At 39.9% G+C, this 17951-nt stretch overlaps 1 pseudogene; it reads left to right on the top strand.

The window, feature by feature from the left end:
• Window positions 1–1034: 1034 nt before the first annotated feature.
• The window catches only part of LOC131494810 (host cell factor 1-like), a 127661-nt pseudogene continuing 110744 nt past the window's right edge, over window positions 1035–17951 (top strand).

Below are 17951 nucleotides of genomic sequence, written 5' to 3'. Positions count from 1 at the left end.
CAGCTAATTATTAACTGTCGCAGAATATTCAGGAACCCAGCCACATCCCTGATTTACAGACTCTATGGGACAAATCTTAAGTCTGGGGTTTATAAAAAGAAAACCAAGGTTTCTGGTAGATTCCGGAATTCTGTGATGGCAGTTAAACAAGAGAGGCAAGAGAACAGCACACTAGAGTAGCTGAGTCCAGCAGAATGAGCCTGACAAGACAGCAGGGCTGGGACCTTGACAGGAGCAAAGGATCTGGGTACTGTATGAGGCCAGATCTGAAGATTTTCAAATCTAGAACTTCCCAACACCATCTGCCCATCTCTCAGACTGCTTGCATACTCTGAAGGCCAGAAAGTCAAGGTAAAAAGGAAAGACTGTGCCACCAAGCTCCCCCACACATTGTCTGAGATGCCCTATATTCACTTGCTAGGGCTGTTGTAATAAAATACCACACACTGCATGGCATAAACAATAGAAACTTATTTCCTCCCAGTTGTGGAAGTTAGAAGTCCAAGATCAAGGTGTCAACAGGTTTCGTTTCTTCTGAGTCCTCTCTCCTTGGCTTGCAGATGGCTGCCTTTTTCCTGTGTCCTCACACGGTCATCCCTCTGGGTGTGTCCTAATCTCTTCTTATAAGGACATGAGTCAAACTGGATTTGGACCCACTCTAACAACCCCGCTGTAACTTACTTACCTCTTTAAAGGATCGATTTCCAAACACAGTCCAATTCTCAGGTGCCAGGGGTTTAGGCTTCAAAATATGAATTCAGGGGGCACCTGGGTGGCTCAGTCGGTTAAGCATCTGACTCTTGATCTCTGGTCCAGTCATGGTCTCATAGCCGTGAGACCGAACCCCACACTGGGCTCTGCACTGACATCATGGAGCCTGGGTGGGATTCTTTCTCTCTCTCTCTCTCTCTCTCTCTCTCTCTCTCTCTCTCTCTCTCAAAAATAAATGAATAAACTGGAAAAAATATGACTTTAGCAGGGACACAGTTCAGCCCATAACAAGTCCCTGTAAGAGAGCAGATCAGGAGGACCCGATGAAGCCCGCTCGCGGATACAGTGGAGAAGGACAGAAGCCAGTGATGGCACAGAAACCTACAGAATACCGGCATGAACAGCAGACAGTGCGAGATCAGCTGCTCCTGAAACGCAAGCACATACTCACAGGCATCAGGGAGACGGTAGCTGATAGAGCAAAAGGAAGGCAAAAGCTGCAGACCCCAAGCATCGGGCTGAGACTCAGCACCAACGCTGAACGCATAGCAAAGTCTACCCCCCACTTCTCCTGGAGGGAATAACAGAGTAGAAATGCTGGAAAGGGCCGAGATTCCAAGCAGTGAAGCATGGTGCTCAGAGCACTGAGATTTGGGGGAAAACTATAAGTGCAACATGTTTGTATTCACTGGGGAACTGAGTTACCTACACTTTCGCATCTACTCCTTCTTTTTATGTTTATTTTTGAGACAGAGAGAAATAGAGCATGAGTGGGGAGGGGAAGAGAGCGAGGGAGACACAGAATCCAAAGCAGGCTCCAAGCCGTCAGCACACAGCTCGATGAGGGGCTCAAGCCCACAAACCGTCAGATCATGACCTGAGCCGAAGTCAGACGCTCAACCGACTGAGCCACCACAGCGTCCCATGCGTTTACTCATTCTTGAGAGATGGGCTTCTTCTGTGTTCCCGGGATGCCGGCAGTGTGTTTCCCCACGTCTGTAAATAAAGGTTCTCCATGTCCGAATGGTTTGTTTTGCTTGCTAGTAAGTTCCTACAGAATGTGTCAACATGGAATAACTATAAATAAATTTCTTACATTGATATTACAAAAATTTATCAAAATACTGTATATTTCATGGCTCATATGTAAGTTCAGTAGGAAGTCTGACCCTAGCTAGGTGTGCATGTATATCTTTTCCAGAATAGTGAATTAGCATCAGCACTTAAAATAATCACTTCAATATTTTCATTGGGGTTATAATGCCTTTTAAAAGGACTAGATTATATACTTATATGATTTGTTTTAATAAATTTTTCAATGACTGAAAACTATTTTTTTTCAAAAAATCAGTATATTAACTTAAAATACATGGACATATTTGCAACTTTGTGTAAATGCTGTTTGGTATCTCTAGCATGATTTAGTGTCAATCACATCACTTTAACACTGAATCCTCCAACATTGTTCATTATCGACACTACTTTCTTACACTCAAATATTGTCTTGTGCATTCATCGGTTTCTATACACAATGGAGTACTATGTGGCAATGGGAAAGAGTGAAATATGGCCTTTTGTAGCAACATGGATGGAACTGGAGAGTGTTATGCTAAGTGAAATAAGCCATACAGAGAAAGACAGATCCCATATGTTTTCACTCTTATGTGGATCCTGAGAAACTTAACAGAAGCCCATGGGGGAGGGGAAGAAAAAAAAAAAGAGGCTAGAGTGGGAGAGAGCCAAAGCATAAGAGACTCTTAAAAACTGAGAACAAACTGAGGGTTGATGGGGGGTGGAAGGGATGGGGGGGGGGTGAGTGATGGGTATTGAGGAGGGCACCTGTTGGGATGAGCACTGGGTGTTGTATGGAAACCAATTTGACAATAAATTTCATATATTAAAAAATAAATAAATAAACAAAAAGAGAAAAAAAACAAAAAAAAACACAAAGATTGTCTTGTGTGGGGATACAGGTTCACGAATTCCTTATATTTACATAAATGGGATAGAAAAAAGCTTAGGGTAGAAAGCTGCCACCATGGGGCAAACACGCCCAAGGTTACTTGGTGAGATGTTAGAATGAGATCATGAATAACTTGTTATATCACCTGCAGGAAATTACTTTCCATCTGGTGCCAATATACTATTGTGCTTTTTTTTTAATTTTTTGATGTTTATTCATTTTTGAGAGAGAGAGAGAGATGGATTGTGAGTGGGGGAGGGGCAGAGAGAGAGGGAGACACAGAATCCAAAGCAGGCTCCAGGCTCGGAACTGTCAGCACAGAGCCCAACGCGGGGCTTGAACTCACGAGCCATGAGATCATGACCTGAGCTGAAGTCGGACGCTTAACCAACAGAGCCACCCAGGCGCCTCTATACTATTGTGCTTTGATCACAAACTCCACTTGCCCCCTTGACCCTTTGCTTCCTTACACACACAAGTTAATGATTACTATCTGATGGTCTTCTTCACGTTCACCACATGTGTGAGATCTTGAGAGCTCAATGAATACAGAGATGAAATCCTTGTTTGGGGCTCTTGTCTCCTCCCAGACATTAGCCTCTCTCATATTCAATTCTGCATCTGCTCTCTTGCTGGACAAGAGAGAACTGCAGACTCCTCGTCTGCAACAGTCTTGCACCCAAAGAGCTGGAATAGTGTACCGATCAAGAACAATGGCTCCAGACTCAGAATGTCTGTATTTAAACCCCAGCTCCTTCCTGTATGCCTTGCTTAACCTCACAGAATTTGTGTGATTAGATGAGATAATATTGTAAACTGCCTGACATGTAGTAGATGCTCAATAAATTTTAGCTGCTGAAATAATGAAGAAGGAGAAGGATGAAAAACTAGGATTAGAAAGTCACTGGTTAACGATGACACTCTTCTAGTGGTTCTTAGGGTCAGTGGATGAAGGCAGTAGGAACCCAGGATGCTGATTTTCAAGCTCAGCCCTTGCTCTGTGCTGACAGGCATATACACCTGCAGAGGTGGCGTGAGATATGAGATACCTGGCTCTGACAGGTGATTGCCATTCTACTCTTCAGTGCATCTTCAGGCGACTAAGCATGTGTCCAAATGCCCTCCGGGACAATCCGTCCAACGAACTTGTAATTACTGACAGACGGTTTTCTTGCACTGTCCATAATATCTGTAACATCACATATTTTATGCACTGCATTTCAGTTCATTTCTCTGTACAATGTTTGGGGAAGGGGAATAAGGGTAAGAATAGCTCAGAAATATGCAGATGAATTGAAATATGTCTATATCAGTCTCTAAATTTCTTAAACAACGACCTGTCATCCATATTCAATCAGAAACACCATAATGAAGGCATAAACTTTGAGCTGTTTCAGTAAATCGCAGTCCTTAAGCCAACTTCATCACCCCTTCCAACCAGGCATTCACAAATTCATGCACTCATGGTTCTCGGGAACACACCTTTTCCCATATTTTGGGCTCTATTTCTCATCTATAAAATAACACAATGTTAGTTACTAAGAGTCACCACTTTCCAGGGCACCTGGGTGGCTCAGTCGGCTAAGCACCCAACATCAGCTCAGGTCATGATCTCAGACCTCAGCAGCTCATGGGTTTGAGCCCCCTGTTGAGTTCTGTGCTGACAGCTCAGAGCCTGGAGCCTGCTTCCGGGCTTTATTTATAAAATAAAATAAAAATAAAAATATTTTATACAATTTTTTAAAAAAAGACTCCCTCACTTTCCAAACCCTTAGGATTTAATGGTATACATCCATAAAGTTGATGGCTCAAGTTGTAATAGCTTGTGATGGTAAAACAGATACAAAGGTAAGCCGTTCCCCCAGAATTCGAAGCTGTCTCCAATGACCTCATGGAGTTCTGCAATCCAGTGAGAGAACCAGACTCCATAACAAGCTGTGTTTTATGTTACTTCACATTTGTTACCTGTATAGATAGACGCGTCTGCATAGATTGTGTCTGTAAACTATATTTTTATTAGCGTTAGACAAACATGTAACTAAAGTGACATTCAGGATTGCTTCGTATGATACAGTTATTATGGAAAAGGTGTATACAGTTGCCATCTGTGCTCAAAGATAACATAAGTCATTCCCGATGATTCTGTAAAACCACTAAACTGAAACCCAAGGACAGTCACCACTCTCTTTTGAGTGTCATTGAGCGTCTGCAAAATCAGTAGTGACAACATGCACCAAGAGCAACCAAAGCTACGGAAGCAGAAAAGAACTTAATTAGCCCGTCCTATTATCTCAAAACCTCTGAAAAAACGCTTTTATGTGATCTCTCCTGATTTGCAAATCATGTTTTCCTTTTTAATTAAAGCATAATTTAAAGAAACACACACACACACACACACACACACACACACACACACACAACATTATTTCAATACCAAGAGCAAATCTGGAAGGAGTAGCCAATGCTGGCCTCCAGCAGGCCGCCATATTGCAGGGGCAGCAGGCCCAGCAGGCATTCCTCTCTAACGGTAAACACCGCCCTCACCCCCACTGGGAAAATGACCCAACCAGCAGGATCAGAATCATGCTCTCTCAGCACCACCCCACCCCCTCCAATTCTATCGTCTCTTTCTGCATCCTTACCACCACTGGGAAAGCCTGGGTTGTCTTCTGAAAATTTCTTTCCTTGCTTTTGTCTCTAACAAAGATGTCCTTCAAATCTTAGCAAACTTAGTTGTCAAACATAAATTCGGGTGCATCCAGTATAAGTATTTGCTGGAATATAAGCGTACAACTGATTATTTGAACACCAGCCATTCTAAATAGTGTTCAGTTTTTCCATCCTCCTGCTGCGTTACTAATATGACTTATTAAATATTTCACAAGCCCACATGTACCACCAACATAAAACTCATCTCAACTGGTAGAAGGGAACACGCTGATTTATAGAACAGGTAGTTTAGGAAGTAACTAACCACCTTATTTATTTATTTATTTACTTACTTACTTACTTACTTACTTATTTATTTTACTTTTGAAAAAGGATTTGGAAAACTGAAGTTCAAATGTATAGTACACAGAAAGGCACAGGTCCTCCTGGATCCATATAAAGTCTATGCGGATGTGTGTGCATCGTCTCTGGAAATAATTGGCCCAGCGAAACTGGTGGAGGAATCTCTTACTCTTCCTTGTAGGATTTGTCTCTATTCTCTTCATGGTTTCAACTTTCGTATTTTTGTATACACACGTACATCTGCATAGACTGTGTCTATAAACTCATTTTTTGTAGCAGTATACAGTTTCAACTTTTGTATTTTTCTGGGACCTGCATTACCTTTTTTCATGCTTTCTTCCTACTTAGATTGCTCCTAAGCCAATGTCAGAGATTTCTTTCTTTCTTTTTTTTTTTCATCACCTATATAACCCACCACATCAAGTAACCGTCAGTTTATCCTCCATAGCTAAGACCCTGTTTCTTGGTTTGTCTCTCTCTCTGTCTCTCTCTTTCTCTCTTTTTCTCTTTGCTTTTTTTGTTTTGTTTCTTAGATCCCACATATGAATGGCATTGTCTGATATTTGTCTTTCTCTGACTGACTAATTTTGCTTAGCATTATACTCTCTGGATCCATCCATGTTGTTGCAAATGGCAAGATTTCGTTGTTTTTCATGGCTGAGTAATATCCCATTGTATATATGTATCACCTCTTCTTTATCCATTCATCCATCGGTGGACACTTGGCTGCTTCCATAGTTTGGCTTCTGCAGTGGAGGAGATTCAGTGACAGCAATGGTGGTAATCATGACAGAGGACGGGAGGCCATGGGAGGCAAAGCCCTCTGCTCCCCCCAGCCCCCCCGCAACAGCTACTGCCTTCCCAGCCCAGCACCGATCTTCCTGGGGCACTTCTGCGCATTGCCTTGACGCATCCTGCTCCTGATTCCGACTTCTTTACCCCATTCCCTATGCAAAAATGATGCATAGACTCACTAAATCAGGGTTTCTCTCTGAAATCCAGAGGATTATCGTTTCAGATGCTATTTTTTCATTGACATCCTAACAGACCTGCCATCATCACATCATGTGTGCCCTGCTTTTCCCCACAAGGTCTAAAGGGGAAAAGGGAAAGAAGAGGAAAAAGTAAGAGAGGACAGACTCTCTTTCCGATTGTAGCTCTTTGGTAACACACATCATTACTGCCATCCTCCCCCAAATCAAAAGACCCCTTGCATGCTCGGGACAAAACCACAAAGGAGTGACAAACTCTGGCTCCCTCAGGAAGCAGTAGTGAGCTCTGGCTTTGAAGAGGCCAAGGGCACAGGCATTAACACTTGCCACGGAGGATTTTGCCCGTAACAACTCGCTGTCCTACTAAAATGCTTTAATGTTTCGCTCCTTAAGAAAAAAATGAGGGAGGATATTCGACATAAAAATTGGCCTGCGCTTTGGTGCTAGTTTGGCAATAAAATCACTACACATAATGTGATTTCAAGGCAATAATAGCCTTTGAAAGCTATCATTGGACCACACCTCATTCATAAATTGACTGCTGACCACGTACAACTGATCTTTTGCCTGTTCGCTGCGCTGACCACTGTTATGCGGTGACAGGGAGGAGGTGGTGACCAGAACAAAGAGTCTCACCCTGGGGAGGGAGTTGATGGCACACTGTGACCTCGGGAGGTGGTCTGAAGGAGGTGATGCAGCCCCAGGGAACATCGCTTGGTGGAAGACAGCGATTTATGTTGCTGGCTTTTTACCTTGGATGTGTAAAAGAAAGGTCCCACTTAGAAAAGAAATACTGACCAAAAAAAATATGCACTCTGTGGAGGATTCTGCTATACACAGGAAATACACAAATACACGCTCATAACTTCTCTTTCATTCTAGAATATTTTTAATTCATCAGTTAACTTGGTTTTTCCATTTCAGGCTGTGTATTGTGACATCTTAACTATACCAGAAAATATAAACATTTGCAAATTTCACTTTTCATAGACTTGTTCTTGAAATTCATAAAAAGTTGTTTATGACATAATTTTCTTAGTAGAATGTTAACTCACACGGAAAGCATAGGCTTTTATGGCTCATTTTTCTCTAAAACCTTCACCAATTCTGACTCTTAAGGTCATATTTTTTTTTCTCATCTCTATGTTCCCCCACCTCCCACCAAAAATTATAGCAAAGCAATGAAGCAACCCTTATGAGGGTGATTTACAATACGTGACTATTGCTTCTGACTGATTTTTGTTCCATATTCTTTCAAATATTAATGTCAATGTAGGTTTATATGACTCCAGGGTGTGTGTGTGTGTGTGTGTGTGTGTGTGTGTGTGTATGAAACATCTACCTCTGGAAGTTTGCAATGTCCTAGATGAGAAGGGATAGGAGCAGAAAAATGCCCACATTTAGCCCAGAAGGATGACCTATAGCCTGCATGGTTTAGATAAGGATCACATACATGATGGTTCCTACATTCTTAAAGTGTCTGATGACTGCCTGTACATTTCACCAATAGTGAATACTGAGCTGAATGATAAGTGAATACTGAGCTGAATGATAGGTGCCACAGAAATCTTATGAAAGCAGCCTTACAAGGGGTGCCTGGGTGGCTCAGTCAGGTAAGCATCCAACTCTTGATTCCGGCTCAGGTCATGATCTCACAGTTCATGTGTTTGAGCCCAGCATCAGGCTCTGTGCTGACAGTGCTAAGCCTGCTTGGGATTCTCTGTCTCCCTCTCTCTCTCTCTCTGCTCCCTCCACCCCTGTTCACATTCTCTCTCAAAAATAAACATTAAAAAAAAAAGAAAGTAGTTCTACAAATAGAAACTCAAAGAAGACATTTATGATCTAATATTCCCTGCACACCTCCTCCCCCTTAAGCACTAAGCATATAATCACCAGCTTCATACAGCAAAAGAGTGACTCTTTCTGCCCATGGGTCCTGTCTGTGTACTTTAATAAAAGCACCTTTTTGCACCAAAAATGTCTCAAGAATTCTTTCTTGACCATTCACTCAAGGCCACATATCTAGACCTTTGGTCTTAACTAGACCAAAATATATTATTCCCAGGTTTGTGGTTTGTTTGTTTTTTTTTTAAACACACACCAATACCATTGATTAAATTCTCCACAATGGAATCTAAAACTAATTTGATTTCATTCCAGGCGCATTAGATCCCAGGCTGTTACACTAAACTGCCGACTGGTCCTCTTCCCGATGTCAGACCAAGTCTGGTCACACAGCCCACAGGAGTGACTGGAGCAAGAACCCAGCAGCCACGTTAAAGGAGCAGTCCACATGCCCGGCTCAAGGCCTCCCTGGGGCTTTACTTCACCTTTACTTTGGCAAGACAGCTTCCTGTCTTCTCCGTGATTATAATCATGTTAGCCACTGTCACCTTACCACCTGCTAAAGGAAACAAATAACATAGAAGAGTGCAGTAAAATTACTCTCGGAGTCATTAATGAAAGCCTTAAAGACCTTTTCATTTTCTTCCTTTGGGCCAGCCATAATACAATTATCCTCTTAGGTTAAAATTTATTCTTCTGTAAACATAGGGTAAATTTATACGATAAAATACTGATTTCCATAGAGCTGGGTAGGCACACCTCAGAACTGAAATTGCACTTTATGATTTACAAGCTAAGCAAGCCAGGTTAAGCATTTTGACTTTTCTCCAGTTCCTTCAAATGGAATGCAGGTGGGGATTAAATAAAATGACCAAGTCATTAACAAATGCTACTTTCTTCCTTCCCCATGGCCTCCTATCACTTCTTTTTTATCTTTCCATTCTTCTGCTTCCCTCTCTCCACTCATTCCAAAGAGCATGTTGATCTCTTAAATTCTGCTGTTTTTGTGCTATCGACCATGTTTTGGGAAACTTGCCATTTAAATTTCTAAAGGAGAGATTCAGCGTCAGGCTCTTAACTTGGGCTCAGGTCATGATGTCACCGATGATGAGATCGAGCCCCACATAGGGCTCCGTGAAGATAGCATGGAGCCTGCTTGGGATTCTCTCTCCCTATCTCTCTGCCCCTCCCTCCCCCGCCCCTGAAAAATAAATAAATAAGCATTAAAAAATAATTTTCTAAGTGCATTGTCATCTCTTCACAGGGGAATGACAATTCCAACTGTCTTCAGCAACTGAATATCCCCATTAAGAGGACTGGGCATGCGATATTTGTGAATTGAACATACAGTATTCTTTACACAAAAGAAAAACCAGTCAAATAAATTAAGTATTGATGTCAGAAACATACTCCCTTTTGTATTTATGTTTTGGAAATGTCACAAGAAAGACTTCACCCAGAAAGCAACTGTGGAATCTCGGGCATTTGGGCTATGCCACATTTGGGTTAGTCATTTTAAGGATTGACCTCGAGAATCCATTTATTCAAAAACTTTCTCTAGCTCCCTCTCTTTCTCTCTCAGCCATATAATATGCCAAGAGCTGGGTCTGATGTGCCTAGGTACTTCATGTAAGTTTCTAAAGCCCACTGACTATGAACCACCGATACCCACAATCTCACACACCACTGGGGACAGACAAGTAGTCAACTAAAACACACGTACTATATATTTGGCAGAAGTAAGCGTCTGGACACCTAACCCGGAACCAGCAAGAAGGTTGGTCAAGGAAAGCTTCCTGAGGGAGATGGCATAACGGCATGTGTACTGATTCTTAAAGGAGAAGTAGGAGTAAGGTAGGAAAAGAAGTTGGGTAAAGACCTTACAGGTAGACAAAACAGTGTGTCGACCCAAATACCAGAGACTACATTTTGAGACTTGGTTATTTTCTTTTTCTAGTTTTTTTTGTTTTTGTTTTTTGTTTTTGTTTTTGTTTTTTTGTTTTTGTTTTTTGTTTTAACCTGTATTCATTTTTGAGAGAGAGACAGAGACAGAGCATGAACGGGGGAGGGGCAGAGAGAGAGGGAGACACAGAATCGGAAGCAGTCTCCAGGCTCTGACCTGTCAGCACGGAGCCTGATGCATGGCTCGAACTCACGGATGGCGAGATTGTGACCTGAGCTGAAGTCGGACGCTTAACCGACTGAGCCACCCAGGTGCCCCTGGATTTTTTTTTTTTAAGATTGTGATAAAAATCAACATTGCATTGACGCTCTTTACAACTTTAAGAATGCATCTCAATAGTGTGAAGCATATTCACATTGTCGCACAACAGATCTCCCGAACTTTTGCGTCTTGCAAAACTCAATCTCTCTACCTGTTCAACAGCAGACCACAAGACAATGTGAAACAGAGAACTTTGTTCCTCACCGGTCCTGGAGCGTGTCCACAACATGCCTCGAGAGGCCCCCTGGGGAGGTCAAGGCAGAGTGCAGACTGAAAGAGAGACGGGATCTGGGGATGTGCCTTTGCCAGGGTCCACGGGTAGAGGGCTTTGGGGTTTCTGGATTAGGGCCAGATTGGTCCATTTCAACCAAAAGAGTGAAGTCTTGGTATGCTGCATGGGAGGTTCCCAGGGCTTACAAGTGGTCCATAAAGCGTATGACACTGAAAGGTGGGAGACTGTTTACCACAAGGCTGTTGGCAAAGTCATGTCTGGAACTTACATTTGCATATGACTCTGCAGGCTGCCGGGCTGGGCTGGTGCTTGCAGGAGGGACTGAAGGTCAGTTTGGGTGCCCGCAGGCCACTTGGCCAAACAAAATGGATGAAGAGGCAACAATACAGAGGAGTAGTTTAGCTAAACTCTCGATGTATGTTGTACAAGGTGATAGGTTTTCCTTTATTTCCAAGGCTGAGTGATGTCCCATTGTAGGCATATACCACACATTCTTTATCCATTTATCCACTGATGGACGTTTGGGCTACTTGTACCTCATGGTTATTGTGAAGAATGCTGGAGTGAAAAATGGCTGTGCTTATTGAATTCTTTTGACTAGTACCCAGAAATGGAATCGCTGGATTATACGGTAATTCTATTTTTTTGAGGAACCTGCACCATTTTATATTCCCAACAACAGAGCACAAGCATTCTAATTTGACTACATTTTCGCCAGTTGGCTGTTTTCTGTTCTTTTGATAGTGACCCTCTCAATGGGGGTAAGATGGTATTTTGTTATAGTTTAATTTGCATTTCTCTTGTGATTAGTGGTGGTAGGCATCTTTTCATATGCTCGTTGGCCATTTGTACAACTTCTTTGGAGACTTGTCTATACAAATCCTTCTGCGCATTTTGCAGGGAGAGGGGAAGAGAGAAAGAAAACAGTCTTTATTCAGAAGATGGGATTTTCTTCTTTGTTTTCCATTTTAATTGAAACATAATTGACATATAATATTGTTTTAGTTTAAGGGGTACAACGTAATGATTTAATATATGTGTGTGCTGTGAAATGATTACCCCAACAGATTTCGTTAACATCCATCAGTTCACACAGTTATAGTGTTGTTGCTGTTTTTTATAATGAGAACTTTTAAGAGCTACTCTCTTAACAACTCACAAATAAATACATATGACAGTACTGTTACCTATAGTCGCCATGTTTATATTATATCCCCAGAACCTATTTACCTTAAAACTGGAAGTTTTTACCTTTAGACCACCTTTACCTACTTTTCCCATGACCCACCCCACACTTCTGGAAGCCATTAATGTATTCTGTTTCCATCAGTTTGTTGTTTTTTCTTTTTCAGATTCCACATATAAGTGAGATCATATAGTATTTGTTTTTCTCTTTTTTTTTTTTTTTAAATTTTTTTTTCAACGTTTTTTATTTTTATTTTTGGGACAGAGAGAGACAGAGCATGAACGGGGGAGGGGCAGAGAGAGAGAGGGAGACACAGAATCGGAAACAGGCTCCAGGCTCCGAGCCATCAGCCCAGAGCCTGACGCGGGGCTCGAACTCGCGGACCGGACCGTGAGATCGTGACCTGGCTGAAGTCGGATGCTTAACCGACTGCGCCACCCAGGCGCCCCTGTTTTTCTCTTTTTGACATATTTCACTTAGAACCCTTAAGGACAATCCATGTTGTCACAAATGTCAAAATTTGCTTTTTTATGACTTATGGCTGACAAATATTACAGTGTGTGTATGTGTGTGTGTGTGTGTGTGTGTATACCACATACATAACTTAAGTGTGCATTGACTGATGAATGGATAAAGAAATTGTGGCATATATATGTAAATATATATATTATATTGATATAGATATATATGTTGATATCATATAATAAATAAGTTCTGAGAATATAATATACTACCTGGTGACTATAGTTATCAATACCGTATTACATATTTATTTGCATGTTTGTTTTTTTAATTTTTTAAGTGTATTAATTTATTTCGAGAGAGACAGAGACAGCGTGAGTGGGGGAGGGGCAGAGAGAGAGAGGGAGACTCAGAATCCCAAGCAGCCTCTGCACTGTCAGCACAGAACCCAATGCGGGGCTTGAACTCACAAAACCATGAGATGACTGAGCCAAAACCAAGAGTCGAATGCTTAACTGATTGAGCCACCCAGGTGCCCCCATATTTATTTGCAAATAGTTAAAGAGAGCTGATCTTAAAAGTTTTCATTATAAAAAAAAAACCCCACTGTGTGAGCTCATGGATGTTAACTAAATCTATTTGGTAATCATTTCACAGTATATAAATATATTAAATCATTATGTTGTACACCTTAAACTAAAGCCATATGTGTATTTACATTTATACATATATAACTAGTTAAATACATAATTATATATATATATTTATAGCATAAATATATAACTATATATATATTTTTTCTATTCATCAATCAATGCACATCCAAGTTGTTTCCATACTTTGGCTATTGTAAATAATGCTGCAATTAATGCAATGATCATGGAGGTGCAAATATCTCTTCAAGAAAGTGATTTCTTTCCCTTAGATGTATACCCACTAGGGGAATTGCTGGATCATATGGTATTTCTAATTTTAATGTTTTGAGAAATGTCCCTAGTGGCTACACCAATCTACATTCCCACCCACACTGCAAAAGGGTCCCTTGACTCTATATCCACGCCAACATTTCTTATCTCTTATCTTTTTGACAAACCCATTCTAACAGGTGTCAGGTGATATCTCATGGTGGTTTGATTTGCATCGCCCTGATGGTTAGTGATGATGAGCATCTTTTCGTGTACCTGTTGCCTGTTGTATATCTTCTTTGGAGAAATGTCTATTTAGGTCCTTTACCCATTTTCTTAACTCTGGTTTTTTTTTTTGTTGAGTTGTTCTAGGAGTTCTTTGTATATTATGGATATTACCCCTTTTATCAGATGTATGATTTGCAAATATTTTCTTCCATTTGTAGGTGAACTTTTCATTCTGTTGATGTGCAGAAGTTTTTTATTTGATGTAGACCCACTTTTTTATTTTTGCCTTTATTGCCTTTGCTTTTGGTATCAAATCTAAAAAATAATTGCCAAGAACAATGTCAAGGAGATTATCCTCTATGTTTTCTTCTCTGAGTTTTACAGTTTTAGTTCTTATGTTCAAGCCTTTAATCCATTTTGAGTTCATTTTTTGTATGGTGTGAGATAGGGAATCAGTTTCATTCTTCATATGTGGCTGTCCAGTTTTACCAGCACCATATATTAAAGAGACTGTCCTTCCCCTTTTGTATTTGTGGCTTTTGGCATAAATTGATTATATATATATATATGTGTGTGTGTGTATATATATATATATAATCTTATATAATTATATATATAATCTTATACATATAAATATATATAAATATATATAAATATTATATATATAAATATATATATAAATATATAAATATTATATATAAATATATAATCTTATATATATATAAGATTATATATATAATTATATAAGATTATATATATATAATCAATTTATGCCAAAAGCCACATATATATATATGTATGTATGTTTATTTCTGGGCAGTCTATTCTGTTTCATTATTCTATGTATCTGTTTTTATGACAATACCATATTTTTTTATTACTATAGCTTTGTAGTATAGTTTGAAATCAGGAACTGTGACATCTCCAGTGTTGTTCCTATTTCTCAAGATTGTGCTAGCTACTTTCGTAGTTTCATAAAAATTTTAAGATCGCCTATTTTATTTCTGTGAAAAGTGTCATTGGAATTTTAATAGGTATTGCATTGAATCTGTAGATTGCTTTATATAGCATGGACGTTTTAACAATCTTAATGATTCCAATTCATAAGCATGGATTGTGCTTTTCCATTTAATTGTGCCTACTTTAATTTCTTTCATCAGTGTCTTATAGTTTTCTATGTATAGATCTTTCACCTTTTTGGTTAACTTTATTCCTAGGTACCTTTTTCAACACAATTGTAAATGGGACTGTTTTCTTAATTTTTCTTGTATAGAAATGCAACTGATTTTCCTATATTAATTTTGTATCCTATAACTTCACTGAATTCACTTGTCGGTTTTTCGGTGAAGCCTTTTGAGTTTTCTATATCGTGTCCCCTACAACTAAAGACAGTTTTTTTTTCTTTCTTTCTTAATTGGATTACTTTTATTTCTTTTTCATGCATACTTTCTCTGGCTAAGACTTCGAATACCACATTAGATAAAATTGGTGAGAGTGACCATCATTGTCTTAGTCCTGATCTTAGAGGAAAGCTTTCAGCTTTTCACCACTGAGTATGATATAATCTGTCGGCTCATCATATATGGCATTTATTGTGTTGAAGTATGTTTTCTCTATACCCAGAGACCACTACTTACCTACTTGGGCCAAAATCCAGAACACTGACAATGCCAAATGCTTGGGAGCATGTGGTGCAGTAGAAACTCTCATACGTTGCTAGTGGGTATGCAAAATGGTGTAGCTACTTTGGAAAATAAGTTGGCAGTGTCTTGAAAAGCTTAACATACTCGTCATACGACATAGAAATCACTCCTTGGTATTTACCCAAAGGAGTTGAAAACTTATGTCTACACAAAAAATCTGCACACAGATGTTTATAGAAGTTTTATTCATGGTTGCCAAAACTTGGAAGCAGCCAAGATATCCTTCGGCAGACATAAGTAAATTGGCACATCCAGATAATGGAATATTATTCACTGCTAAAAAGAAATGAGCTATTAAGCCGCAAACAACTCGGAGGGAATATAAATGCATATTACTAACTGAAAGAAGCCAATCTGAAAAAAATGACACGCTATGTAATTCCACCAATAGGACGTTCCAGAAAAGGCAAAACTATGGAGACAGCAAAAAGATCAAGGTTGCCAGGGGTTGTGAGAGAAGGAGGAATATAGTGAAAGTGGAGTGTAGTGGATTTGGGGGATCAGTGAAAATACCCTATATGATACCATAATGGTGGATGCATACGATTATACATTTGTCCAAACCCATGGAGAACACAGCACCGAGAGTGAAGCCTAATGCAAATCCTGGACCTTCGGCAGTGTGTCGTTGCCGTTTCATTCAATCGTAACAAGTTAAACCAGTCTTGTGGAGGACATTGAGCGGAAGAGGTATGCATACGTGGGGGCAAGGAGCATATGAGAAATCTCCTCTCAGTTTTCCTGTGAACCTGAAACTACTCTCCAATATAAAGTCTTTGAAAGAATTAAACGTTATCATATAAATGACCTACTTGAGTTTTCAATGCCCTTCAACAAATATATAGAACCTCTCATGCTCTGTTATCATTACAGTATTTCTCACCTGGATGATAAATGGACTTTTCAAGGTAATACCCCCGACAAAATATAAATTAAGGACACGAAAGAAAGGGTAGAGCACAACAATAAAGAATTGCGGACTAGGGGCATCTGGAATATTAGCTAAGTGTTAAGAGATTCCTTAAATCTTAGCTTTCTAGGGTATGAATGTTCTCTACGGATGTTTATTTTCTGCTTTCTCTTTCTCAACTTTCAGACCACCGGGGAGGCATTTACCAAAGGCAAGATTGCTTCTGAAGACAGCTTACGTATAACTTTCTTAAAGTAATAAAATAATCAACCCGTACATGGAGGATCACAATGAGATTCTGTTATTCTATGAGTCACCATGTGTAGTAACGAATCCACAAACGCCCTGATGAAGGGTTGCTGACTTTTTTTTTTAGTGTTTCTCTATTTTTTCCCAAGTTTTTATTTAAAGTCTAGCTAGTTAACCTAGAGCACCATATCAGTTCCTGTTGTAGAGTTTAGTAATTTATCCCTTACGTACACCTGGTGCTCATCACCACAACACCCTCCTTAATACTCTGTACCTGTTTAACCCATTCCCGCTCCCACCCCCCTCCCCCCAGCCTATTGCCCCTCCACTAACTAGCGGTTTGTTCTCTATAGTTAAGAGTCTATTTCTTGGTTTGCCTCTCTTTTTCTTCCCCATATGTTCATTTGCTTTCTGTTGTTGTTGTTAAAGTCCACATATGAGTAACATCGTATGGATTTGTCTTTCTCCGACACGATACACTCCAGCTCCACCCACATCACCGCAAATGGAAAAATTTCATTCTTTTTTATGGCGGATATCACCTCATTTTTTAAATTTAAATTCAAGTCAGTTAACATAGTTATATATATAGTTTATAGTATATATATGTAGTTTAACCTCCCTTGCCTATTTGGTCCTATGTAGTCCATTTGCCTTTAGAGTAATTGATAGACATGTATTCAGTGCCATTATATTACTTGTTTTGCTATTGTTTCTGGAGATTTTCTCCATTCCTTTCTAGTGTCTGTGACTTTTGCTCTTTCCTTTCCACACAAAGCATCCCCTTGAATAGTTCTTGTAGGGCTGGTGTTTGTTTGTCTGGGAAACTATTTATCTCTCTTCTATTCTGAATGAAAGCATTGCTGGATAGAGTATTCTTGGCTGCAGACTTTTCCCTTTCGGAATGTTGAATACATCCTGCCATTCCTTTATGGCCTGCCAAGTTTCTGTGGAGATGTTTGCTGCTAGCCTTAGGCACCTTCACTTGTAAGCTAGGGACTTCTTTTTTTTTAGTGTTTTTAGGATTTTTTCTTTATCACTGTATTTTGCAAATTTAACTACATTATGTCTTGCTGTTGGTCTGCTTTAATTGATTTTGATGGGAATTCTCTGTGCCTCCTGGATCTGGATGTCTGTGTCCTTCACCAGATTAGGGAAGATTTCAGCTACAATTTCCTCAAATAAATTTTCTGCCCCCTTTTCTCTCTCTCCTCTTTCTGAGACTCCTATGATATGAATGTTATTATGTTTGATGGAGTCACTGAGTTACCGAAGTCTACTCTTGTGTTCCATAATTCTTCTTTCTCTCCTTTGTTCAGCTTCATTATT

This window comes from Neofelis nebulosa, chromosome 1 (genome assembly GCF_028018385.1).
Source record: "Neofelis nebulosa isolate mNeoNeb1 chromosome 1, mNeoNeb1.pri, whole genome shotgun sequence".
NCBI classification, from domain to species: Eukaryota; Metazoa; Chordata; class Mammalia; order Carnivora; family Felidae; genus Neofelis; species Neofelis nebulosa.
The sequence above is the reverse complement of the archived record's forward strand: the minus strand, read 5'-3'. Positions and strand labels throughout refer to the sequence as shown.